Source organism: Macaca thibetana, chromosome 18 (genome assembly GCF_024542745.1).
Source record: "Macaca thibetana thibetana isolate TM-01 chromosome 18, ASM2454274v1, whole genome shotgun sequence".
Taxonomy (NCBI): Eukaryota; Metazoa; Chordata; class Mammalia; order Primates; family Cercopithecidae; genus Macaca; species Macaca thibetana.
Window position 1 is genome coordinate 45490265 of NC_065595.1, and position 27978 is coordinate 45518242.

The following is a 27978-nucleotide window of genomic DNA, read 5'->3' on the forward strand; positions in this document are numbered from 1 at the left end:
CGGGATCAACTGGTCCCACTGCCTTCTCCCAGCGGCCGCTAGCCCGGCGGAACCTCCAAGCCCAGGCGAGGGTGAGCTAGAAGTCGGGGTCATTGTGAGGGGCGGCACTCAGGGGCCCCGCAAGCCGCCTGGGCCGTCGCCACCCTGGCTTTCTCCCGGCGCCACCCACGATTGTTGGTGTCGAGTAATTCCCGAATCCCACTCCCAATTTTCCATTAAAATATTCAGATTTTCGGCCGGGCGCGGTGGCTCACGCCTGTAATCCCAGCACTTCGGGAGGCCAAGGCGGGCGGATCACGAGGTCAGGAGATCGAGACCATCCTGGCTAACACGGTGAAACCCCGTCTCTACTAAAAAATACAAAAAATTAGCCGCGCGTGCTGCTGGGCGCCTGCAGTCCCAGCTACTCGGGAGGCTGAGGCAGGAGAATGGAGTGAACCCGGGAGGCGTGGGAGGCGGAGCTTGCAGTGAGGTGAGATCGCGCCACTGCACTCCAGCCTGGGTGACAGAGGGAGACTCCCGTCTCAAAAAAAAAATTAAGATTTTCCTGTGATTCCAGTTCTTTTCCGAGATCTCTGACAAAAGTAAACGCAAATAGGCTGAACAAAAACTAACAGTCACTTATATTGCTCTTGCCTATGAGTATCACTGGAGCCTTACAACAGCTTTGTGCTGTGGCTATATAGTCCCCAATTTACAGCCGTAGACATTGTCCAAAGTCAGGCAACTTGTGACCAGGGACGCCCACGTCCCCATAGTTCAAGGAGACTGGTATCATAGACTCCAGGAGCCTATTTCAGGGTCTTCCCGTTCTTCAGTGGAAGTTGGTATTAAGTCTTACTGTTTAAATTTTTCTGTGGTTATTTAGTCGGCGAAAAATGATGCCTCATGTTTCAACTTTGTGAGCTTAAGATGGTCCCCCTTCATGTTTATTGACCATTTGTGGTTCTTCAGAGATGGCTTTTCCCATTTAAAAAATTAAGGGGGTAAGATTTTTCTTTTTTCTTTGTGAGAATTTTTTGCTTATTAAGGATAGCAACTCATTTGTTGCAAATTGTTTCCCATTTATTTGTATTTATTTTTAAAATGTTACATTTTACATGTTTAAATGTTACATATTTAAAATGTTATATTTTAAAAAGTACATAGGATAGTAACAAAGCGATACATACACACATAGAAACAAATTCTCCTTTGTCAGCCAAGACTGTTAAAACACACATATTTGAGAAAAAATGTTCGTTACCATTCAAAGCTATTAGTGACTCACTAAATAATTCTTTATCATTGTGAAATGACTACAGCAATTTTACAAAGCAAAAAAAATATTAATTTGCTTATAAATTATCAATTGCTTCATAATGAACCACTTTGAGACTTAGTGACTAAAAACAGCAGATGTTTTATTGCTCACAGGTCTGTTGCCAGGAATTCAGGCAGGGCTTAGCGGAGATGTCTAGTCTCTGCTTTATGAGGTGTCAGCTATCTTCACTTAACTGGGGTGGAAGGTCCAAGATGGCTTAACTCACATTACTGAAGTCTTGGTGCTGCCTCTTGGCTGAAGTTACTTGATTCTTCTCCACAAGGCCTCTCTCCATTCAGGAGTTTAGCCTAAGCTTTCTTACATGATGACTGGCTTCCAAAAGAGTGAAGGAGGAGGAAAGATGCTAATTCTCTTAAAGCCTGAGTCTGGAACTGGCATTATATTCTTCTGCAGTATTCCATGACAGAAGGACTAGAATGGTGGAAAAGGGAAATAGACATTACGCGGCTTGATCGTAGGAGGAAATTTTGGCAGTTATCTTTGCATCTAACCTAACACACCTTGTTATATTGAGAAACCTACTACGTAAGAGTGAGACTATTGAAAGAGAGAAGGCATATCAGTTGAAATGCTTTTGGCTGCAGTAACAGGAACCTTACTAGATGTCCTTATTGTTTAAGCCTTTTTAAAACAAATCCTAATAGCTAGATGCATGGAGATAAAATCATTCCCAGGGTTGGTTACTTCTGCATCTGGACAATATTGTCAAGGACACAAGTTTCTTTCTTCTTTTGGCTCTGCCATCTTTAAGTGTGTTGTTTTCCCGTCTGGCTTGCTTTATGGTCCTAAAATGATTCCCTCAGTTCCAGATTACAGATAATGTTCAGAGACCAAAAAGGGGAACACCTTTATCTTCTGCCCCTTTAAAAGATTAAGGAAACTCTTTTTCCCCGGCAGATTTCTTTGTCATGTCTTATTAACTGAAATTGCTTTGAGTGCTTACGTCTATCACTGATAAGGGAGGTAAGGCCTCCATGGTGGGATTAGGACAATTGCAATTTATATCTTAGGGCTAAGGAGAAGGCCAGCCTCTCCTAAAGGACACAGACACTCGAGGGAGAATGCATGAAATTAGGGCTGTGTTAAAAAGGCAGAAAAGGGATATAAATAGATGAATGTTGAGTTTGCAACAGTAATATCTGCTTTGATAGGTAATCTGATTCCCTTGTATAGGTAAGAAAGTGAGACACTGAGAAAAAATCCAGACTCCTGTCCTTCCTTATAAGATGTTACATATGTTTAAAATATAAAATATTAATAATTACTTACTTGCAAGAGATGTAGACTAGAGATTTAGAGCTAATTTCTGGGACATAGTTTAAGTTCCCACTGAGATAGCAACTGATTACCCCGTAGGGCTGTAGGGCCTTAGGGCCTCCTTAGAGCCCCTTAACGGCCTTAGCCAACAATTTCCATGACTTATTTAACTTTCAATGCTATCGATTATATCAGTGCCCTTGAAATCATTCCCTCCATCTTCCCCCATCCCCAATCTCACACATATCCAGTCTGCTTTAATATGAAAATATTTGCTAAATTATTGAATCAAGGTTAGAGAAGTATAATTTTTGTTTTTCTCCTTCAGATGTTCTTAATTTTTGTTTCTGTTTTTTTAATGATATGTATGACAGATGTGAAATAATGTCAGCTCCAGGCATTATCAGTGATCAGTGAGTAAGGTTGCTCATTCAGTGAAGTCCAACTGCTTGAATTACTGTATCATGCAACATCGGTCTACTTTATGATATTTATCAAGTGAGATAAGCCCATTGAAAGTCTCTTAACTGTAAACAACTATTCAGTAATAAAGGATAGAGAAAATGGCTTCTGATGCACAAAGGAAAGGAATCATTTTCTTTTATTTTTATTTTTTATAGAAATTTTTATTTTTCCACAGAGACGAGGTCTCAATATATTGCCCAGGATGGTCTTAAACTCCTGGGCTCAAGTGATCCTCCCGTCTCAGCCTCCCAAAGTGCTGGGATTACAGGCATGAGACACTACACCTGGCCAAATCATTTTCTTATTCAGCAAATATTATGAAATATTGGTATATGTGAAACACAGAAGAAAAGTAGGGATTCAAATGAAGTAAAATATATGCCCTTTCCCGTCACTCATCACTGTAATTCCTAGAGTATCAATTCCATGAGGGGAAGGCTTTTGTCTTCCATTGTTGTCTCTCCTGCACGGCCTAGCATTGTGTAGATATGTTGATGAATAAATGAATGAATATATAATACATATATACAAGACGAAGTATTGATGCAAAAACTAGTGAGAGTATTTGAAGCATTCAAAGAAATGGAGTATACATGTAGGAACATTTTTAATAATATGCTTAGACTATTTTAATATGAACCCAGGATTTGTTTTTATCAGTTATGGTAAGATGACAGACACAGAGGCCATTGCCTTTACAAGAAGAGTTGTTTATTACAATTCTAGAGGATAAGACGCATGGTATGCCATGGGACCACTTGCAGGGAGAAGCAGGGAGAGTGAGAATGAGTGAGAAACGAACTGATGCTAAGCCTTTATTACTATAGTGGCGGTAAGTTGCAAAGTGGAGATGTGCGGGCAAGAAGCAAAACACACATATTGGGGCTAGTGGTTGGAGGGTTTGTAGTGAGATTTCTGAGGTCCTGAGAAAACACAGGGATGGTAGAGGTATAAACAACCTTGAGCCTCCAGCACTGGCCAGTGACTATAAGCTACCACATCATCAATTACAGGATATCAAGAATAGTCACTGTACTATTGTATTCTATGGCTCTTCCATGATGTCACTAATTTAGCAGTTGTATTTTTCAGAGACAGATAATAGGATGTATTAACAGAGCATGACAGTGCTTATTTGTAGTATCCAAAACAGTAAACAAAGGCCTTAGTTACTAAGTTGTTTCTGTTGGCTGCTAATGTCAAAGAAAGCCTTTGAGGTTTCTCCTGACATTTATTCTTGTGTTTATCAAGTATAGAACAGAGTTAAAGCTTCAGGTAGGCTATTATTATTGTTTTACTTTTTGCAGGTTAACCACAGTGATAAATCATTTGACAGGGTCCCACCGCAGCTCTTAATTCTGTCAGTCACTTCAGAAAGATCTTCCACTGGGATTCTGTTCTGTCTTAGGGATAATTCAACAATGACACATAGATACATTCTAAGAACTTAAAAAAAAAAGGCAATGCCTAAATGCGTGGAATATGAGTAATAAAAAGAAAAACACATGTTCTCGTAGTTTTGTGGGTAGAAAACTTGAGCATTTGGACAGAAAGCATTGAAAAAAAAAGCTGTAGGAATTAAGTGATAAAAGACACTCACCTCATTTCATTATACCTATTATATGTGATAAGGTGGATATGTTTAAAAACCTAATCTGTGGATATCTTTAAAAATCCAATCTGGTTGCCTTGAGCTTGTATTATTTGCCTAAATTCTTTTGTTGTAGCTATCATTATTAAAAGGAGAGTTAGATTTTAATTGAATTCTTGATAGACAATGAATTTATTGAATGCTCATTGGGTTTCTGTTTGACATTGTCTAATAAGAAATTTATTTCTTTTAATCTTGCTTGGCAACATAGTGGTAAATGAATAACTAATTTACATATTCCCCCAAATTACCTTAAAGCCTCCTAAATGCCAAATATACTTTTATTTTTAAATATCTTTCAGGTGGTACAATATAATTTGCTTATCTTTCTGGATATGTGTAGCTTTTAAAAATTATTTTTATATATTATTTTATATATTATGTTGTTTTTTTTTTTTTTTTTTTTTTTTTTTTTGAGACGGAGTCTCGCGCTGTGTCACCCAGGCTGGAGTGCAGTGGCGCGATCTCGGCTCACTGCAAGCTCCGCCTCCCAGGTTCACGCCATTCTCCTGCCTCAGCCTCCGAGTAGCTGGGACTATAGGCGCCCGCCACCTCGCCCGGCTAGTTTTTTGTATTTTTAGTAGAGACGGGGTTTCACCATGTTAGCCAGGATGGTCTCGATCTCCTGACCTCGTGATCCACCCGCCTCGGCCTCCCAAAGTGCTGGGATTACAGGCTTGAGCCACCGCGCCCGGCCTTATATTATGTTTTTATGACTGGGATTATACTGCTGCATGTCATACTTTTCTTGTAAATGGCTACTTCTTATATTTAAAATATCCAGTTGAATACCTTCTTGTGAAACTTCCTTTATTTATAGTTTACCAGTTTGAAATTTGTAATCAAGTATACAGACAATAAATTGACTTTCATTACTGGTTTTGGAAATGATTATCCAAAGGGAACTTTTGGGGCTAGCACCTTGGGGAGGAAGGGGCAAGTGAGTATGGACAGAGTAATACAGTGTTTAAAAGGTCAGGTTCTGAAGAAAGCCTGGTTCAAATCTCTGCTCTCTTAATTCTTAGCTCTGTGACCTTGTACAAGTTTCTTAAACTCTGTATACCTCAGTTTCTTCTTCTGAAAAATAAGAATGATTATTGTGTCTACCTCATAACATTGTTGTAAGCATCAAGTGAATCAATACATTTAGAACAGTGGTCAATAAATGTGTATTGTTATTTGTGGGAGGAGGTATTGAGTCGGTGGGGAGAATGTGGAGGCTAGAAGAAGGAATATTTCTGCAGGTTTGGATATGCCCAATGATAAGAACAATTTAGGGTCATTATTAAAAATAAACCTTTCTATGTCTTCAATCAGAACACCTATTTTTTTAGCAAATACCCCAGATGATTCTTAGTATCACTTAGTTTAGGAAACTGTGATATGGTAGACAGAGTACAGGCTTTAGTGTCAGACAGATGTGGATGCTGATCCATCCATTAAACAATTATGTGTAAATGTCTACAGGTACCATTCTTTGGCTACAGCAGATACTAAATCTGATAAAAATATTTCTACGTTTATCCTTATAGACCTTATAGTATATATTGGGATTTCCACTCTAAGGCACCAACCAGGGCCTCATTGAGTGACTTTAATGGATTTATTTTTTATTTTTTTTATTTTACAGACATAGTCTTACTCTGTCAATTTGCTCAATCGATCCTCCTGCCTCAACTCCTGAGTAGCTGGGAAGACAGGTGCACATCTCCAAGCCTGGCTAATTTTTGTAATTTTTTTTTTTTTTTTTTTGTAGAGATGGGGTCTCACCATGTTGCCCTGGCTGGTATCAAGCTTCTGGGCTCAGCAATCTGTCTGCCTTGGCCTCCCAAAGTGTTGGGATTACAGGTATGAGCCACCATGCCCAGCCCATATTTACCAGATTTGGAATACCAAAAAGTATTTGACAGTGATTTGAATTGGAGTTCAGTTTAATATAATTGCTGTCCTTATCTACTTCTAAGATCAAAACGGGAACAGAAACCCTGTTTTGTTTGTTTTTTAGTAAATGAATTAAAGAACACTAGTATTAAGATCAATGTAAGAGTGCTATTTAATTTAATACTGTGAAAAATAAACATTAAAGATAAAATACGATTTTCTTGTAATCTTTTGAGTATTGCAGTTTTTATCCTTTGATTTGCAGATTCTGGATATATCTTCCACTGGCTATGGTGGTTTTCTCTTCTTTCTACTGTTGGTGCTCATGCATTAAATACAGTATTTAAAAACATTAAAAACAAAAATGCATTTTGGACATTGCTGTCAAGGAAATGAGATGTTCATTCTAGTGGCATTTTAGACAGCTGAAGCTTACCTCTTCAAGAGCCAGAGTTATCACATTTTGAACCTTCTAGTTATATTGTACATTTCCATCTCTTTACAGAGTATATTGAACACTCTTAGGGCTATAATTTACTCTCACACAAAGTATGATTTTTGGAAATTATGGAAGTATTGGAAGAAGGATACAAACTCACTTCTCATTTACTATTCAACCTGAGGCAATCCACTTTCCTGTTACCATTCCACTAAAGTTGAATCCTTGAACATAATGACTTCTCAATCCTTAGCCTTCCTGCATTTTAGCATTTATCACTGTTAATAGCTTGTCCATTTTTTTTAGATTCTAGGGCACTATTTTTCCTCTCCCTCTCCATCCACACCTTTGCCCTACTGCTAGCTGCCTCCTCCTTTCTGGTTACTTCCTTCTGAGGTCATCTTCAACACTCCTCTCTTCTCCATATATATTCCTTCTCTGGCAGTGATTTCATTCTTCCACTTATGCATAAACTATCCCCAAATTTGTACTTCCAACCCTGACTTGTCTACCAGGCTCCAAATCTTAATATCCAACTTGTGTGAGCATCTGTTCTGGACAATTCACCAATGTCTCAACATTCACACAGCCAAATCCAATTCGACTACCTTCCCCCATCTTAAATTTTATTATTAGTCATAAATTGCTATTATTATGAATTATTAAAATAGAATAATTATCTTACTTTCTTAACTTTCCTTTTTGCATCACACTGTCAAGACTAAGTAGAAATTTTAGGGCAGTGTAAGGGACCAGAAAAATTGGCCATTCTTTAACTGTGGTCCTATTGAAGCATCATTTGAAATAGCTCAAATTTATCTTCTTTTTCTTACTGCTGTTTCAATTCCGGTCTTTGCTGTCTTTCTTGTAATAGCTTTTTAGTCCTTGTCTCCTATCTCTCCTCTTATTCCAATGCATCTTTCAGATTGCTGCCAGAGTCTTAATATGAATTTGATTATGTAATCATGCTGTTTTATAAATATTTGCTGCTTTGCCATGTCCACCAAATACAAGGTACATACCCTTGCCATACCATCCAACATATTCCTTCTTCTGACCCAAACCCATGTTCACCCCACATACTCAGGCACCAAAGGTGATGTGCCATTTCTCTTATCCTATTCTGTCCAACTTCCTGGAATTTGCTCCAAATATTATTATTTATTTATTTGTTTGTCTATTTATTCATTTTGAGACAGAGTCTCGCTCTGTCGCCCAGGCTGGAGTGCAGTGGCACGATCTTGGCTGACTGCAAGATTCGCCTCCTGGGTTCACGCCATTCTCCTGCCTCAGCCTCCTGAGTAGCTGTGACTACAGGCGCCCGCCACCATGCCTGGCTAAGTTTTTTGTATTTTTTAGTGGAGACGGGGTTTCACCCTGTTAGCCAGGATGCTCTCGATCTCCTGACCTTGTGATCTGCCCACCTTGGCCTCCCAAAGTGCTGGGATTACAGCCGTGAGCCCCCGCGCCAGGCCTATTATTTTTAATAATCTTTTTGCTTTTGGTTGAAATTTTCAGCATCCTTCAGGCCAGATTACATGATTTTCCTTGTGAAACCTTCCTCAGCTCCCTAGGAAGGGCTCTGTTATGATGTGCTCCTCTTGACTTATTTATTTATTTATTTGAGACAGGGTCTCACTGTTACCCAGGCTGTGTGCAGTGGCATGATCTCTGCTTACTGCGATCTCCACCTCACCAACTCAAGCAATCATCCCACTTCAGCCTCCAGAGTAGCTGGGACTACAGGTACGAGACACCACACCCAGCTAATAACTATATATATATAAAAGAAATGGGGTTTGCTGTGTTGCCCAGGCTGGTGTTGAACTCCTGGGCTCAAAGGATCCACCCATGTCCGCCTCCCAGAGTGCTGGGATTACAAGTGTGAGCCACTTCTCCTCTTGACTTATTTATGTTAGTCTTCTCAGGACCTGGCAAAGCACTTTGAGCATAATGTTAATTTCTTTTTAAAAATTCAAATTACTCATATTTAGAAATTATCCTTAAAAGGAACTTTTCATTACCATTTAGTTCTTTATTTGTAAATTTCCTTTTTGGATTTCTTAGAAAACGAAAGTAGTATCATCATTGTCATAATCACTTTGACAAACATTTAACAAATGTCTACACTGTTTATATACAATTGAGGTACAGAAAAATTTAATAATTGGTTCAACACTCATCAACTGAGTGAACTGTATAATAGAACTAGAGTGATGTTTCCTGATTGTACTTCTCCAGTGCTGCGCTGCCATGAAGCCATCAGTGAGGACTAGCTGAGATTATGGGAGCCAACCACATCTTCAGGTCTTCAAGTTTCATTTGAAGTACAAGGTCATAACCTGACTCCTACTTGACACATTTCTAAGCTTAGTGGCTAATATAATTTTAAACAAGTCTCAAGGAAATTATATGAAGTTAGACAAGTCTAGCCAATGTTTAAATAGCAACTGATTTCTCAGTATCCTAGGAAACTACATCAAAAGTAGGGACTCAAAGACTCTTTAAATAGAGGGAATGTCAGGATCTCTTCAAGCTTCACAATCAAGGGTACTATTAATTAACAGTTTGTGTAGGTAAGCATGACAACATAGCAGAGTAAAATTAAGAATATACACAAATGAATGCCTTTTGCTAAAGAACAAATCTAGCCAAACTGAACAAAATAAAAAAGTAATTATCTTTCTAATCTAACTTGCCTACAATTTTACCACAATTTTTACTACTGTATATTAGTCCATAAAAGGACCCCATACTAGTAACATCCTATAGTTATAGTAAAATATATGATATTGAATGTCAATCTATTTCATAGAATAAATTTTTCTGTTTTTATAGAATTTACTTGTACAAGGAATGAATACATTAATTAGCCTAAAAATCCTCAGTAGTTCTTAGTTATTTGAGTGCATTACTATTAGTAGTATTTATGTTAATAATATATATAAGGGGTTAGTATTATAAACAGTAAAACATCACATATTCATCATATTTATTAGACTGAAAGGTCATTAAGTGTGCAAATAATAATTGTTCCAGGTTACTTAAGCATTTTTCAATATTTCATGTTCCCAGGATTCTTTTAGCTCTTTCTTCTCTCCTCTCTGGCTTGACAGGAAACTTGCTATTTTGTGTTACATTCACCTATTATTATGCATTAACAAGCAGGTGATAATTAGTGGTGATACTAAAACTAATTGTAAAATGGTTGAAACCATAAGATGACCTCTACTGCTTTAGAAGTAGTTTGACTGGAGACAGTAGAGTAAATAGATTTTTGTTTACCCTGCATTCCACAGTCCAAGAGTTCTGGTGGCAGTTCTGCGACTGGTTTTCATCACAGACTGTTGCAGGATTCGACATTTCCCTAGAGCATGCTGCCCCCTGTTGGCCATTTAAAGCAGGGCACGTTCAGAAGGATCCTGGTGAAGCCTGCAGTGTAATTTCTCATTCCCAGTAACACATAATTTCTGAACATAGAAATTTGGATTTTAAATGTCTAAAGGCTTTATCAAATATTTTAATTGTAAATAAAAATTATATAACATCCCAAGGAACCAAATAATCTTGAATACTTTCTACAAAACACTTGAATACAAAGATGCTGTAAAAGAATAAATTTTATGGCCGGGTGTGGTGGCTCACTCCTGTCATCCCAGCACTTTGGTAGGCTGAGGCCAGCGGATCACCTGAGATCAGGAGTTCGAGACCAGCCTGGCTAACATAGTGATACCCCATTTTTACCAAAAATACAAAAAATTAGCTGGGCATGGTGGCGAGCGCCTGTAATCCCAGCTACTCGAGAGGCTGAGACAGGAGAATCACTTGAACCTGGGAGACGGAGGTTGCAGTGAGCTGAGATTGCGCCATTGCACTCTAGCTTGGGCAACAAGAGCGAAACTCTGTCCAAACAAAAACAAAAAACAAACAAACAAATTTTATCATAGCTACTTTTGAGTTACATGAACAGAGAAAGAAAATTAGCCCTGAAGAATTTGTTTACTAGAATTTTACAGTGAATCTCCTAAGGCTGAATTTCTCTTATACTTATTTAGTCTTATAAATTCAGTATCACTTATTGAGTGATGGTGTATGTGAAAACTAAATAACTTTGGCCTAAATGAAAATGTTGGGTATTTAAAATGTCATTAATATACAAAATATTACTATGTCTTAATTTTTAAACACTTAATTAAATATTAAAAAAAGTTTATTAAGCATCAGTGAGCCAGGCAGTGTACTAGGTTCTGTGAATACCACAGTCCCAGTTGACCCTTGAACAACTTGGGGGTTAGGGGAACTCATGCACCTACATATAGGTAAAAAATCTGCATATCGGCCAGGCACGGTGGCTCACACCTGTAATCCCAGCACTCTGGGATGCCAAAGTGGGAGTACTGCTTGAGTCCAGGAGCTCAGGACCAGCCTGGGCAACATAGCAAAACCCCATCTCTACTAAAAATACAAAAAATTAGCCGGGCGTGGTGGCACACACCTGAGTCCCAGCTACTTGGGAGGCTGAGGAGAATCACCTGAGCCTGGGAGGTCGAGACTGCAGTGAGCCGAGATCATGCCACCACACTTCAGCCTGGGTGTCAGAGAGAGAATCTGTCTCAAAAAAAACAAAAAACAAAAAAAAAAAAAAAAACCGCAGTTTTTTTTTTCTTTCTTTCTTTTTTTTTTTTGAGACAGAATCTCACTCTGTTATCCAGGCTGGAGTGCGGTGGCATAACCATAGCTCACTGCAACCTTGAACTCCTGGGCTCAAATGACCCCCCTGCCTCAGCTTCTGAGTAATTGGGATTATAGGTGTGCACTACCAGGCCAGACTAACATATATACATATATATTTTTTGTGGGGAGAGTGATGGGGGAGTCTTGCTAAGTTTCTCAGACTGGTCTTGATGCCTGGCCTCAAGTGCTCCTCATGCCTCGGCGTCAGCCTCCCAAAGTGCTGGGATTACAGGCATGAACCACTGTGCCCCAGCCCACATATAACTTTTGGCTCCCCCCAAACTTAACTACTGATAGCCTACTGTTGGCTGCAAGCCTTGCCCATAACATAAACAGTTGATTAAAATATATTTTGTATGTTATATGATTATATACTGTATTCTGTTTTTTGTGTTTTTTTTTGAGACGGAGTCTCGTTCTGTCGCCCAGGCTGGATCTCAGCTCACTGCAAGCTCCGCCTCCCGGGTTCACGCCATTCTCCTGCCTCAGCCTCCCAAGTAGCTGGGACTACAGGCGCCCGCCAACTCGCCCGGCTAGTTTTTTGTATTTTTTAGTAGAGACGGGGTTTCACTGTGTTAGCCAGGATGGTCTCGATCTCCTGACCTCGTGATCCGCCCGTCTCGGCCTCCCAAAGTGCTGGGATTACAGGCTTGAGCCACCGCGTCCGGCCGATATACTGTATTCTTAAAGTAAGCTAGAGAAAAGAAAATGTTATTAAGAAAATCATAAGGAAGATAAATATATTTACTATCCATTAAGTGGAAGTGAATCATCATAAAGGTCTTCAACCTTCTCCTCTTCATGTTGAGTAGGCTGAGGAGTAGGAGGAAGTGGAGGGGTTGGTCTTGCTGTCTCAGGGGTGGCAAAGGTTGAAGAAATCCACATATAAGCAGACCCACACAGTTCAAAAAATTTTTTTAAGGGTCAACCGTAAATAAAAGACACAGGGTCTGGGCCTCTCGAATCCATCTGGGGCAAGACAGAGACATCAAGAGTATTCTAGAACAATAAAAGAAGGTACAATACATATAGAGTGCTTAGGGAGAATTGAGGAAGAACTCTGAACTCCAACTTGGATTATGGAAAATAAAAGACAAATCAGATATATTAGTCCATTTTCATGCTGCTATAAAGAACTGCCTAAGACTCTTGGGATAATTGATAAAGGAAAGAGGTCTAATTGACTCCCAGTTCCGCATGGCTGGGGAGGCCTCCAGGAAACTTAAAATCATGGAGGAAAGGGAAGCAAACACATCCTTTTTCACATGATGAAAGGAAGCAGAGGTGCCAAGCAAAGAGGAAAAAGCCCCCTTTAAAACCATCAGATCTCATGAGAACTCACTCACTATTATGAGAACTGCATGGGGTAACTGCCCCCATGTTTCAGTTACCTCCCACTGAGGCCCTCCCATGATGTGTGGGGATTATTGGAGCTACAATTCAAGATGAGATTTGGGTGGGGATATAGCCAAACCATATCACCAGATTAATGTAAATATTTTTTAATTGGTAGGCTACTTTATAGCTGAAAATTACAGACTTAAATTTACATCTTCCACAATTTTTTTTTTTTTCTTGAGACGGAGTCTTGCTCTGTCACCCAGGCTGGAGTGCAGTGGCAGGATCTTGGCTCACTGCAGCCTCTGCTTCCCGAATTCAAGTGATTCTCCTGTCTCAGCCTCCTAAGTAGCTGGGACTACAAGTGCGCACTACCACGCCTGGCTAATTTTTGTATTTTTAGTAGAGATGGGGTTTCACCATGTTGGGCAGGCTGGTCTCAATCTCCGGGCCTCGTCATCCACCCACCTTGGCGCCCCAAAGTGCTGAGATTACAGGCATTAGCCACCGTGCCTGGCCCCATAAAAAATTTAAACTCCAATTTTATATTGTTAGATTTCCATCCAAAGTGTATGTTACTCATTGTAAAATTGCCTTCTCTTTCTTCTCTTGAAGAAAAAACTTCAGAAAAATTGTGAATTCTTTCTATGGTTTAGATGTAAATAATTTAACTTAATAACTAAAGCTTAGACAGAAATGACTAGCAGTTATAAAAGCGTGTATGTTTATAATCTCTCTGGACTTAATAGTCAGTGTTTTAGGAATGATCATGTTTGCTTTTTGTGGTCACTTACCAATATTATAATTATGCTGTCCCCCATCTTACAATTTAGGTTAATGTTTTGTAAAGACTGCTTCTCTAAATAGATTTTGTTTGTTTGTTTGTTTTGAGACAGAGTCTCACTCTGTCACCCAGGCTGGAGTACAGTGGTGTGATCTTGGCTCACTGCAACCTCCACCTCCCTCCCGGGTTCAAGTGATTCTCATGTCTCAGCTTCCTGAGCTGCTGGGATTACAGGCATGTGCCACCACATTTGGCTAATTTTTGTGTTTTTTTAGAGACATGGTTCCGCCATGTTGGCCAAGTTGGTCTTGAACTCTTGGCCTCAAGGGATCTGCCTGCCTTGGCTTCCCAAAGTGCTGGCGAGGCAGAAGAATAGGGTCTGGAGGCAGAGAACCTAAGGCCAATTCACACTGACTTCCTGGAAGTAAAGCAAAAGGAAAACGCAAACTTTTCATGTCCAAGTAACAAAAGGACCAGAGGTTATTCCCTTTCTATTGCCCCTGCTTTTCTGCCTGGCAGATGAAAAATTGAAAATATCTCTGATTGGTCCCCTCACACAACCAATCAAGCTGGTAGTGGGCCAAGTCTTTATTTGCATAGGAGTATAACTTTGTAACTTCATTTAAGCCTCTGATTGGTTGCTTTCCACAACCAATCAGATGTTTGCATAAGATGTAACTTTGTAACTTCACTTCAGCCTCTGATTGGCAGCTTTCTACAACCACTAGGACTGATTCATTTACATAGGGTGTACACCAACTCACCAATAAGAAATTTCTAGAGGATATTTAAACCCCAGAAAATTCTTTAACTGGGGCTCTTAAGCCCCTATGCTCGGGCCCATTCCTTCCCTGTGGAGTGTACTTTTGTTTTCAATAAATCTCTGCTTTTGTTGATTCATTCTTTCCTTGCTTTGTGCATTTTGTCCAGTTCTTTGTTCAGAACGCCAAGAACCTGGATACCCTCCACCAGTAACACTGGGATTATAGGCATGAGCCAGGGCTCCTGGCCTCTAAGTCAATTTTTATTTCTGTAGGTCTATAAGTTTTGGGAATACAGTTCCTTCCTGCTTTTAAATTGTGTATTTAAAATGAAAAGAAAAGTTGCCAGTTTGGAATGAATAAATGAATAAAATAAATAAATAAATGAACAAATAAGAGCACACACACACAGAATACGCACATATGATGACCTGCTGGAATATTTTTATCAAACTTTAGTTACTCCTGTAATGAACTGCAAATCTTTGATATTTTTCTACTATTCACCTGTCTACTGCAAAGCCTTTTTCTCCCCTCCCACAATTGCTTACCTTCATTGTTATCTTTTTCTTGTATTTTATGTCCCTTTAATATAGTATGGCATTGCTAGGTCTCAGAATTTTATATGGTTCAGTTGTTAATGCCTTTAAGATTTGCAAAAAATTATATGATGTTCATGTTTTATTTTATTTTACTTTACCGTTAATAGTTTTTTAGACAAGGCCTGGCTCTGTCACCCAGGCCAGAGTGTAGTGGCACAATCATGGCTCACTGCAGCTTTTGCCTTCTGGGCTCAAGGATCCTCCTGCCTCAGCCTCCCAAGTATCTGAAATCGGAGGTATGTGCCACCACACCTGGCTAATTTTTGTATTTTTTGTAGAGTCGGAGTCGTGACATGTTGCCCAGACTGGTCTTGAACTCCGGGACTCAAGCAATCTTTCCACCTCAACTTCCCAAAGTGCTGGGATTATGGCGTGAGGCACTGCACCCAGCCCATTGTTCGTATTTTAAAGTAAATTTTAACTAATTTCTTAGACAACTGAATGGGAAGTCATCTTTCAGCATTTTAATCCAGGCACTTTTTGTAGTATCTTGAGTCTCCTGGTCTCTGATTAGATGGTGTTTTCCAGAGTATTTTCAGTCTAAAAAAGAATCTCTTGGGATATTTTTTAGTGGAGGTTAAAATGAATAAAATAATATTTTCCTCATCTGCTTAAATGTTGTTGTAATCCAGTTTTTGAACAGATATATTTTTTAATGGGTCAAAAAATTACAAAAGGCATAAGATAAAAAATTGTGATTACCTATTCATTTCCCACTTACCTGCCTACCCTCTGGATAGCCAGCATGATTGGTTTATTATAAATCATTCCAGAGTTTCTTTATGTCTACAGAAGCAATGAAAAAGTACGTTTCCTTATTTTACCCCTTTTACTCAAAAGGTAGCATACTATACATCCGGTTTGCACTTTGCTTTTTAGAAAGTTAATAATATACCTAAAGATCTTTCCATATTATTTACTTAAAGAGCTTTCTCAGTTTTTTTACAATTGCCTAATATTCTATAACATATAATTTATTAAACCATAATTTCTTCATTCAATCAGCCTCCTAGTGATGAAAATTTAGGTTGTTTCTAATATTTTACTATTATAAGCAATGTTATAAGAAATAACCATATGCATATTAGAAGAAGATTATTGACCTTCTGTTATTGTGTTATATGAGTATTTTTTCCTCTTTTTTTTTTTGGTTTTTGGATTTGTTTTTGTTGTTTTGTTTTTACCATGCAGAACTTTTTGATTTTCATATAGTGAATTTTATCATTTGTTTCTTCTTTGGGTTCTTCATTTTGTGTCATGGTTAGAAAAGTCTTTCTTACTTCAAGATTATAAAAAATATTCTATTTTCTTCTAGCACTTTTATTGCTATATTTTCACATCTAAATCTTTGATCCATTTAGAATTTGTCCTGATATAGAAGGTGGGTGTAACATATATAATTTTCTAGGTGGCGAATTATTACAATGCCATTTATTAAATAGTTCATGTTTCCCCTCATTAATTTCAGATGGCACCCTTTTCATGTACTAACTCCCCATATGTGCTTGATTGATTTCTTGGCTTCATATTTTATTCTTTTTCTCTGGATTTGTCTGGCTATACATGTGCCAGTTTTCCTAATTGTCTTTTGATCTATTAAACATTAATACAGTTTTTGTTTATTTTTGTTTGATGAATAACACGGGGTTGTAAGCATCCTGTGTTTTGGAAGGCATATTTTGATCATTAAGGTAAGGTGTGAATAAAGTCCGATGACAAGCCTGCCTGTGCCTGCACCTTGGTATACTCTGTGTCTAGTCCTTTTGTGTTTATCCTGAAGGACAATGTTTTCTAAGATGTGTTGGAGAAATGCTGAAAACATTTTATTGGTCATGTAGGCTTTGGATAATAGTTATATAATTTGGACATGCACTAGGTCTTGCAAATAATCAAAGATTGAAAGAAGCTCTACAACACAGGAAAACAGAAACATGAGAGTAATCACTTAGTACTTAAGTACTCACAGAATGGTTTTTCTTCTATTTTGTCTTTTTCTTTTTTATTTTATTATTTTAACTTTTATTTTAAGTTCAGGGGTACAAGTGGAGATTTGTTACATAGGTAAACTTGTGTCATGGGGGTTTGTTGTACAGATTATTTTATTACCCAGGTATTAAGCCTAGTACCCACTAGTTATTTTTAAAAACCTTCTCCCCTCTCCTACCCTTCAACTTCCAAAAGGCCCCAGTTTGTGTTGTTCTTCTCTATGTGTCCATGTGTTCTCATTATTTAGCTTCCACTTATAACTGAGAACATGTGGTATTTGGTTTTTTGTTCCTGTGTTAGTTTGCTAAGGATAATGGCCTCCAGCTCCATCCATGTCCCTGCAAAGGACATGATCTTGTTCTTTTATATGGTTGCATAGTATTCTGTGGTGTATATGTACCATATTTTCTTTATCCATTCTGTCATTGATGGGCATTTGGGTTGGTTTCATGTCTTTGCTATTGTGAATAGTGCTGCAATAAACATACGCATGCATGTGTCTTTATGGTAAAATGATTTATGTTCCTTTGGGTATAATGGGATCCCAGTAATGGGATTGCTGGTTGAATGATATTTCTGTCTTTGGGTCTTTGAGGATTCATCACACTGTCTTCCACAATGGCTGAACTAATTTACAGTCCCGCCAACAGTGCATAAGTTATCGCTTTTCTCCACAACCTCGTCAGCATCTGTTATCTTTTAATTTTTTTTTAAATAATAACGTCAGCAAAGTCTCAGGATACAAAATTAATGTGCAAAAGTCACTAGCATTCCTATACACTAACAACAGTTAAGCCAAGGACCAAATCAGGAATGAACTCCCATTCACAATTGCCACAAAAGAAATAAAATACATAGCAATACGGCTAACTAGGGAGGTGAAAGACCTCTACAAGGAGAACTACAAAACACTGCTCAAAAAAACACAGAAGACACAAACAAATGGAAAAACATCCCATGATCATGGATAGGAAGAATCAATTTTATTAAAATGGCCATATTGCCCAAAGTGAGGGAAGAGAGAGACCCTCTCATATTGTTTTATATTGTTTTATACTCAGAAAAGGAAAGAGAAGTGAAACTAATGGCAGGTAGCCTGGTGCCTAGGAACCAGACCCTAAAGCAAGGAAACAGACCCGAAACCAGTCCCGGGCCTGCCTGACTTAAGCCTGGTAGTTAAAATTCGACCCCTGACCTAGCAACTGTTGTTATCGATAGATTCCAGACATTGTATGGAAGGACATTGTGAAACTTCCTGTTCTGTTCTGTTTCACTCTGACCACCGGTGATCGCAGCCCCTGTCACGTACCCCCTGGCTTGCTCAATCGATCACGACCCTCTCACGCGGACCCCCTTAGAGTTGTGAGCTCTTAAAAGTGACAGAAGTTGAGCACCCGAAGAGCTCGGATTTTAAGATGCTAGCCTGCCGATGCTCCCAGCTGATTAAAGCCACTCCCTTCACTATCTTGGTGTTTGAGGGGTTTTGTCTGTGGCTCGTCCTGCTCAAAAGCAATTTATAGATTCAATGCTATTACTATTAAACCACTATTGGCATTCTTCACAGATCTAGAGAAAATTATTTTACAATTCACATGGAACGAAAACAGAGCCTGGATAGCCAATGTAAACCTAAGCAAAAAGAAAAAGCCTGGAGGCATCACGCTATTCAACTTGAACCTATACTACAAGGCTACAGTAACCAAAACCAGCATGGTGCTGGTACAAAAACAGACACATAGACCGATGGAACAGAATAGAGATCCCAGAAATAAGACCACATACCTGCAACTATCTGATCTCTGACAAATCTGACAAAAACAAGCAATGGGGAAAGGATTCCTTATTCAATAAATGGTGCTGGGAGAACTGGCTAGCCATATGCAGAAGACTGAAACTGGACCGCTTCCTTACACCATATACAAAAATTAACTCGAAATGAATGAAAGACTTGAATGTAAAACCCAAAACTATAAAAAATACTGGAAGACAACCTAGACAACACCATTCAAGACATAGGCACAGGCAAAGATTTCATGATGAAGTCGCCAAAAGCAATTGCAACAAAAGCAAACAGTGACAACTGGGATCTAACTAAACTGTTTTTCTTTTGATATGTTATTTCAGTTATTTCTTACCATAACTTGGTAGATATGGTTATTTTATGTATGACAAAACCAAGTCACAGATTGGTTAAATGAGCCCAAGTTCACACAAACAGTGATAGAGCCTGAATTTCAAGTTCAGCAAGGTGTTTTTTTTTTTTTTTTTCTGTTTTTTTTATTTTGTTTTGTTTTTGAGATAACTAAATATCACAGTTAACTGCAAAAATGGTAGAGAGGTCCTAGGTACACTTTACCAAGTTTTCCCCAGTGGTTTTGTCATTGGAGAAGATGCACATAAGATGTCAACATTTATATAATTTATATAACCATCTTATTTAACCACAAGTTGTAGCAATTGGGGAAACTGGGTAAAGAGTTACATCTCATTAGAGAGTACAATATTAAAACTAGGAGGATTCTGGCAAGATGGCAGAGTAAAAAGTCTCAGGAATCTGTCTTCTCACCTAGACAGCAACTGCACTGGCAGAATCTGTCTGATGTAAATATTTTTGGAACTCTGGCATCTATTGAATTGAAAGCTTACAATTTCTATAGAATGGCTTGTACAAGTAAACTGCGGTTAAGTTAAATCAATTTCAGCTCTTAGGACAGTAACAGTTCATATCCCCCACCTCCAGTCCTGTGATAGTTTTTTATGTATTCCTGGAGCAGCTTGCACATAGCTTGTGGAAGCAGGGAGGGCAAAAAGGACTGTGTTCTACAAATACGGGGGATCTGTGTGCTCTGATTGCTGAGTGCTGCTTCTGATCACCTCCCTCCATTGTTGCTGCTTCTGCTACACCTCCCCCATTGTTGCAAGCCTTTCTCCTTCTGGCTGAAGTGACATCCAGGGGATTTAAAGAGCCAGTTCTATATTTCCCCTACTCTTGAGTTTTTTTTTTTTTTTCTCTTTTCATTTTTCCCTTTTGGGAGCCAGACATTAAAGACTGGAACATTCAAAAGTAACTGGATATATGAGCGCAATTAGAAAGTGACCACACTTGCTTAGAAAAACGCACTGGAACAGCCTACAACAATCAGAAAAACAAAAAGAAAAACAGAAGCAATGGCAGACAAACAGCAAAGGGAGAATATGATTTTCAGAGTTACCACATTATTTGATTTGAATATCCAGTTTTTGACAACAACAAAATCACAAGGAAAACAAAGAAGCAGGAAAGTTTGGCTCGCTTAAAAAATAAGCAGAAACTGTCCCTGAAAAAAGACCTGATGGCAGATCTATTAGACAAAGATTTAAAAACCACTGTCTTAAAGATTCTCACACAACAAAAGAAAGATGTGGAGAAAGTCAAGAAAATGATGCATGAGCAAAATCGAGTATCAGTAAGGAAATAGAAAGGCTAAAATAAATAAATAAATTCTAGAGCTGAAAAATACAATAACAAATTTAAAATTCACTGAAGGGATTCACAGGCAGGTTTGAGCAAGCAGAAGAAAGAATAAGCAAATTTGAAGGTAGGGCATAGGAATTATTGAGTTTGAGAAACAGAAAGAAAAAGGATTGAAGAAAAGTGAATAGAGCCTAAGGGACCTGTAGGACACCATCAAGCAGATGACTATACACATTTTGGGAGTTCTAGAAGAAGAAGAGAGAAAGAGACAGAGAGAATATTTGAAAAAATAATGGCGTGGCCAGGTGCGGCGGCTCACGCCTGTAATCCCAGCCCTTTGGGAGGCTGAGGCAGGTGGATTGCTTGAGGTCAGGAATTCAAGACCAGCCTGGACAACATGGTGAAACCCTATCTCTACTAAAATACAAAAATTAGCTGAGCGTGGTGGTGGGCCCTGTAATCCCAGCTACTAGACAGGCTGAGGCGGGAGAATTGCTCTAACCCAGGAGGCGGAGGCTGAAGTGAGCCCAGATGGTGCCATTCCACTCCAACCTGGGTGACAGAGTGAGACTCCATCTCAAAAAAAAAAAAAAAAAAAAAAGCTCAAAGTCCCCCAAATTTGATGAAAGCCATCAATATAAACATCCAAGAAGCTTAGAAAACTCCAAGTAAGATGAGCTCAAAGAGACTTATACTGAAACACACATTTTAATCAAACCATTAAAAGACAAAGATAAAGAGAGAACCTTGAAAGCAGTAAGAAAGAAGAGATTCATCACATTCAAGGGATCCTCAATTAGATTATCAGCTGATTTCTCATTAGAAACTTTGGGGGTTAGCAGAAGAGCTAAAAACTCTGTAGGCTGATATGTAAAACACACACAGGTAACAAAAGAAAAAATAGACAAATTAGACTACATGAAAATTTAAAAATTGGCCAGGCATGATGGCTCATGCCTATAACCCCAGCACTTCGAGAGGCCAAGGCAGGAGAACTGCTTGAGCTTAGGAGTTCAGACCAGCTTGGGCAACATAGTGAGACCTCATCTCAACTTAAGAAATAAAATTAGCTGGGTATGGGGCCATGGGACTATAGTCCCAGCTACTTAGGAGGCTAAGGTGGGAGGATTGCTTGGGCCTGGGAGATCGAGGCTGCAGTGAACTTGATCATGCCACTGCACTCCAGCCTGGGTGACAGAGCAGGACCCCATCTCAAAAAAAAGATTTTTTTTAATTAAAGATTTTTGTGCATCAAAAGATAATATCAAAAGAGTGAAAAAGCAACCTACAGCAGGGCACAGTAGTGTACACCTGCAGTCCCAACTACTCAGGAGGCTGAGACAGGACAATCCCTTGAGCCTAGAAATTTGAGACCAGCCTGGGCAAAAAAAGCAAGATCCCATCTCAAAACAAAAACAAAAACAAACACAAAAACCAAAAAACTAAGGTAACCTACAGAATGAGAGAAAATATTTGCAAATTACATATCTGATAAGAGATTAATATTCAGAATAAGTAGATTCTGATTCCTAAAGCTCAATAACAACAACAATCCAATTCAAACATGGGCAAGGGACTTGAATAGACATTTCTCCACAGAAGATGTACAAATAGCCAATATGCACATGAAAAGCTAATTATTAGGGAAATCCAAATCAAAAATATAATGAGATACCATCTCATACCCATTAAGATAGTTACTACTAACTAAAAAAAAAAAAAACAGAAAAAACAAGTGTTGCGAGGATGTGGAAAAATTAGAATCTTTGTGGAATGTTGGTGGTAATGTAAAATGGTCTAGTTGCTGTGGAAAACAATATTGTGGCTTCCACCAAAAATTTAAAATAGAATTACTATGTGACCCAGCAATTCCACTTTTGGGTATATACTCAAAGGAACTGAAAACACAGACTTGAAGTGATATTTCTAAACCCATGTTCATAGCAGCAATAGTCACAGTAGCTAAAACATGGAAGCAGCCCAATTGTCCATCATGGATGAATGGATAGACAAATGTGATATATCCATGCAATAGAACATTATTCAGTCTTAAAAAGAAGGGCTATTCTGACATATGCTACTACATGGATGAACCATCAGGACATCACACTAAGTGAAATAAGCCAGTCATAAAAAGACAAATACTACATGATTCCATTTATATGAGGTACTTAGAGTAGTCAAATTTATAGAGACAGAAAGTAGAATGGTGGTTGCCAAGGCATAGAGGGAGGAAAGGGTTACTAAATGGGGAGTTATTGCTTAATGGGTATAGAGATTCAGTTTTATAAGATGAAAAGTTATTGGAGATGATGGTTGCATAACATTGTGAATGGTACTTAATGCCATTGAAATGTATATTTAAAAATGGTTAAGATTTTTATTCTTACATGTATTTTATTTTATGTATTATGTGTATTTTACCACAATAAAAAATTGGAAAAATGTATTAAAACTAGAAAATTGATACTGGTACAATGTGTGTGTATAGACCTATACCATTTTATAATGTGTAGATTTGTGTAACCATCACTGCAATTAAGGAATTAGCCCTTCGCCTCCTGCCTCCCTCAGCTCAGATGGAGAGAGGACTTAAAAAATAATAAATAAAATAAATAAAATAAAATAAAGAACTAATTGTCACCACAAAGATCTCTTTCATTCTACGCCTTTATAGTTACTCCACCTTCCAACCCTATTATCCCTAACCCCTGACAACCACTAATCTGTTCTCTGTATTTATAATTTTTCCATTTTTAGAATGTTATATAAATGGAATCATATATCATGTGATCTTTCAAGAAGGGATTTTCTCACTTACCATAATGCTCTTGAGTATCATCCAAGTTGTGTGCAGTTTGTTGTAGGCAGCATATAGTTGGGTCATATTTTTGCTTTTAAATTTAAAAAAAAAATCTACTCTGACAACCTCTTTAATTGGTAAATTTAGACTATTTTTATTTAATGCAATTATTGCTATGTTAGCAGTTAATTATTTCATTTTATTTTTTGTTTGTTTCCTCTGTTTTTCTCTTTTGCCTTCTTGTGAGTTATTAAAACACTTTTACAAATAATTCAATTTTAATTTACCTGTGGTGTTTTAATTGTATGTCTTTGTTTTCTTTTGTTATGGTTGCTCTGGGTGTTATATCACACATACACACACACACACACGTATATATTTTATATATATATATTTATATATACATATACACACACACACACACACACACATACACACACACCCTATTGTAGTCTACTGGTATTGACATTTAACTGTTCAAATAAAGTACACAAACCTTACTTTTTAAAGGCCCTTTTACCCCCATTTATCATGTAATAATCTTAAATATCTCCCCTACCGGTATTAAGAAACAAATCAAATGATGTTAACATTTCTTTTGCTTCAACCATCAAACACAATTTGGAAAACTTAAGAGGTAAAGGAACATCTATTGTATTTACTCCAATTTTTACTTTTTTTGTTCTTACTTTTTGATGTTCAAGATAACTTTTATCATTTCTGTTCTGTTTCAAAAACTTCTTTTAGCTATTCTTTTAGAGAAGGTTTGCTAACAATAAATTCTCTTACTTTTCTTTTATCTGAGACTATCTTGATTTCTTGTTCATTCTTGAAGGATATTTTTACTAGATAAGGGTTTTTTTCTTTCAACATTTGACAAATATTGTGCCATTTCCTTCTGGCCTCCATGGTTTCTCATGATACATTTGCTGACAATGAAATTGTTTCTTCCACTGCTTTCCACTCACCACCCAAAATAGGTAAGATGTTTTTTCTTTTCATTGCTTTCAAGACTTTCTTCTTTATCTTTAGTTTTCAGTGTGACCATTCTGTGTCACGGTATACATTTCTTTGTGTTTATTCTGTTTACAGTTTATTTACATTCTTGAATCTGTAAGTTTATGTCTTTTGCCAACTGTGGGAAATTTTTAGGCATACATTTAAAAACTGCCTTTTCAGTTCTGCCCTTTTTTCCTTCTCCTCAGACCACAGTTGCATGAATGTTAGATCTTTTTGTTATAGTCCCACAAATTCTTAAATTCTCTTCATCTTTTTCTCAGTCTATTTTCTCTCTGTTGTTTGGATTGGTAAATTGGTCATTTCTATTGCTCTATCTTCAAATTCACTCATTCTTTTATCTGTCTTCTCCATTCTGCTATTCAGTCCATCTGGTGAGTTTAAACATTTTTGTTATTGTATTTTTCAGATCTAAAATTCCCATTTTGTTCTCCTTTATATCTTCTATTTCTTTGCTGAGACTTGCTTTATTTCATTTGTATTTTTCATTTGTTTCAAGTGGGTTCTTAGCCATTTTTGTGATGGCTGTTTTAAAATTCTTGTCAGATAATTCCAACATTTGTAACATCTCAGTGTCAGTGACTATTGATTATCTTTTCCCATTCAAGTTGAGATTTTCCTGGTTCTTGGTATGATGATCCAGGTATGATGATCAATTATATCTAGCACATATTAGGTATTTTGTTATGAGACTACTCTGGATCCTATTTAAATCTTGTATTTTCAGTAGGCTTCCTATGAAACCACACTGGTGGGGCAAGAGTAGTGCAACCTTGTTACTGCCATATTGGAGTTGGAGTCCAGGTTCCTCATTTGGCATTTGTTGACATCCAGGATGGAGAGGCTGCCTTGTTACTGTTGGATAGAGATGGGAGTTCAGTCTTCTTGCTAGACCTCTGCTGACACCACACTGGCTGGGACAGGGAAGGGCATCTTGTTACTGTTCTCCAGGTGGCCTTCACAGATGCTATATTGTTGGTGAAAGTCCAGGCTTTTCATTCAGCCTTCTCTGAAACTACCCACGTAGAGAGAAGAGTGCTTTGTTACTGTCAAGCAGGGTTGAAAGTCCCAGCTCCCTACTTATTCTTGTCTGACACAAGCTTGGCAGAGGGAGTGATACTTTATTACAGCTGGATGCGGATGGAAGTGTAAGCTTCCCATTTGCCCTTTGGCCTTTGCTAATGGGGCTTGGCGGGGTTCACATTTTTTTTTTTTCACGATGTTTGGTTGGAGTAGAGTAGTTATTGTCTAAAAAAGTTTTCTCTTTTCTCTCCTTTCAGGCTGCTGCTTCTAGGTCTTTTGGCTAGAGAGTGCTTGCTTTTCTTGAGAGATTTTGTTTGTTTGTTTCTGGGCTGTTCAGTGTTTCTAAGCTGCTGGCTTTTCCAGCTCCAAGTCTGGAATATGTGAAGAAAAAGAAAACCCAAGAAACTTATCACTGCATCTTTCTTGAATCATGAGGTGCATAGACAGGCTGCTTTTTTTGTTCTACCTTTCAGAGTCTTTTTATGTGTATTTAATATATAATAACCAGAGATTCTAGCTGTACTTAGCAGAAGTAGTGGGGAGAAATCTGTCTTGTCCTGGACCCAGAAACTCATAGAACAGTATTCCATATTGAATATTATTTGTATTAGAATTTGGAAAACAAAGAGTTGAGGAGTTCTTTAATATATAGTTGATTTTTTTCAAGTATTCTAAAATTCTCACCAGTGGTGTTAAAATCATGTGTCCTGAAGTCACCAGAAAAATGTCAAGAACAAAGTTTAAGATACTGGATGCAAAATGTAGATGCTTTTCTAGGGAATGTAAGATGATTTATTTACCAAAAGAAAAAGACAATAGAATACAAACAAAAATACCAGCTGGGTGTGCCCTGTGCTTTTTGGAATGATTACTTTCTGGGAGCTGAATAAGATAGCCCTTTGTGAAAGGAAGGGGCCTTAAAATCATTTAGAACTCCTTTCCAAAATTACACGTGCAGGGTTTTAGATAGACACACACTCATCAGTGTTGATTGGAGTTATGTAACTCATATTACCCAGGGTATTCCAGCTCGCTTTGTTAGTGTCTAATCTAGTGCCAGACTCCTCAAAGGCCCCAAATCTGACAAAGACACAGTCAAATGAAATGCAATGCTGTTTCTTAAAAAAAAAAAAAAATGCAGTCCAAGCTGTTCTCTGTAAGTTTTAAGCTTAGATTTAATCAAGTCCAGCCAAAATTATTCCACCCAGGAGCTATTATCACATTCCTTTTTTTGAAAGCAGCTAAAACCACGGAATTGTTGGCAGTCGTATCCAATCCTTTAGGAAAGAAATATTCTTATAGCCTCGCAATTCCTAACTCTAACTTCCTTTTCCTGTTTAACATGTTTGTGAAGTTATTTGGTAAAAAAATGTTTGAGTTTTAATTTGTAAGTCTTCAATTTAGAACTTGCTGTGAATGAAAAGGATATTGACTCTGGCAGAAATAGTTTGGAAAATTTTGGTTTTTAAGGGGAATTAATGCAGACAACCACATATATATGTATGAATAAATATATATATTTATTATTATGTATGTATATTATTTCATTATATTATTTCATATATATTTATATATACACTTAAATATATATTATATTCTTTTCCTAGCTTTATATACGTTCATATATAAATATGTAACACATATATGTACACATATAAAGCTAGAAAAAGAATATAACGTATACTTTATTATATATTATAATATATATTATATTCTTTACATTCCCTAGCTTTGTATATATGTAAATCTAGAAAAATAAAACAAAAACAAAAACAAAACCCAAGATACTATGACAGTAACTTCAGACTGACTTTAAAAACCACCAGTTTTTCTTTATTTAAATACTTTTTGAGCTGCAACCCCTTGAAAAACTCATAGCTGGACTGAGCCATAATCCCTTTTCTGCACATTCATTTCTTCACCTGGTTTTTATAAATGTTTACGTGAAAGAGAAAATACTTAAAGGTGTATATATTCTGCTTATATCTTGTCAGAAATATCTATGATTTTGTTTGGTATTTCTTTCTAATATATATGATAGCCACTTGCAATTTAATAAACAGGCACTTTTTTATTTGTATGGACAGTTCGCTCCGGGGAAGAGCTTTTGGAGCTGATCATAAATGGTACAGGATGTGCTCATTTTAAACAAAATTGAGAAATATGAAGACATGTTTTTGGCCCCTTCTTAAATCTGTACCTTGTTTCTCTCTCCTGAGTTCATCCATTTCTATCCTTGGGCCTTGTCCTGCGGGCTGATTCTACCTTCATATGGCTCTCGACAAATTTTTGCTAACATTGACTTAAGGTGGGTCTTGAAATGATTTAAGTAAGATATAGTTTTGTTTAATCTTTTTTTTTTTTTTTTTTTTTTTTTTTAAAAACAGGATCGCTGGAAGATGAAAAAGCATTTTATTTTTCCTTCCACTCTGCTTTTTCCAGAAGCCGGAAGTAAAGAG

General features: G+C 37.6%; 1 long non-coding RNA gene across 1 annotated transcript; it reads left to right on the forward strand.

Annotated features, from left to right (window-relative positions):
* The first annotated feature begins 4 nt into the window (after nucleotides 1-4).
* LOC126941065 (uncharacterized) lies at nucleotides 5-27977 on the forward strand. The gene is made up of 4 exons (XR_007721077.1): nucleotides 5-71; nucleotides 6454-6545; nucleotides 8649-8763; nucleotides 27907-27977. It is a non-coding gene; the product is annotated as an uncharacterized LOC126941065 (long non-coding RNA).
* The last annotated feature ends 1 nt before the right edge of the window (nucleotide 27978 follows it).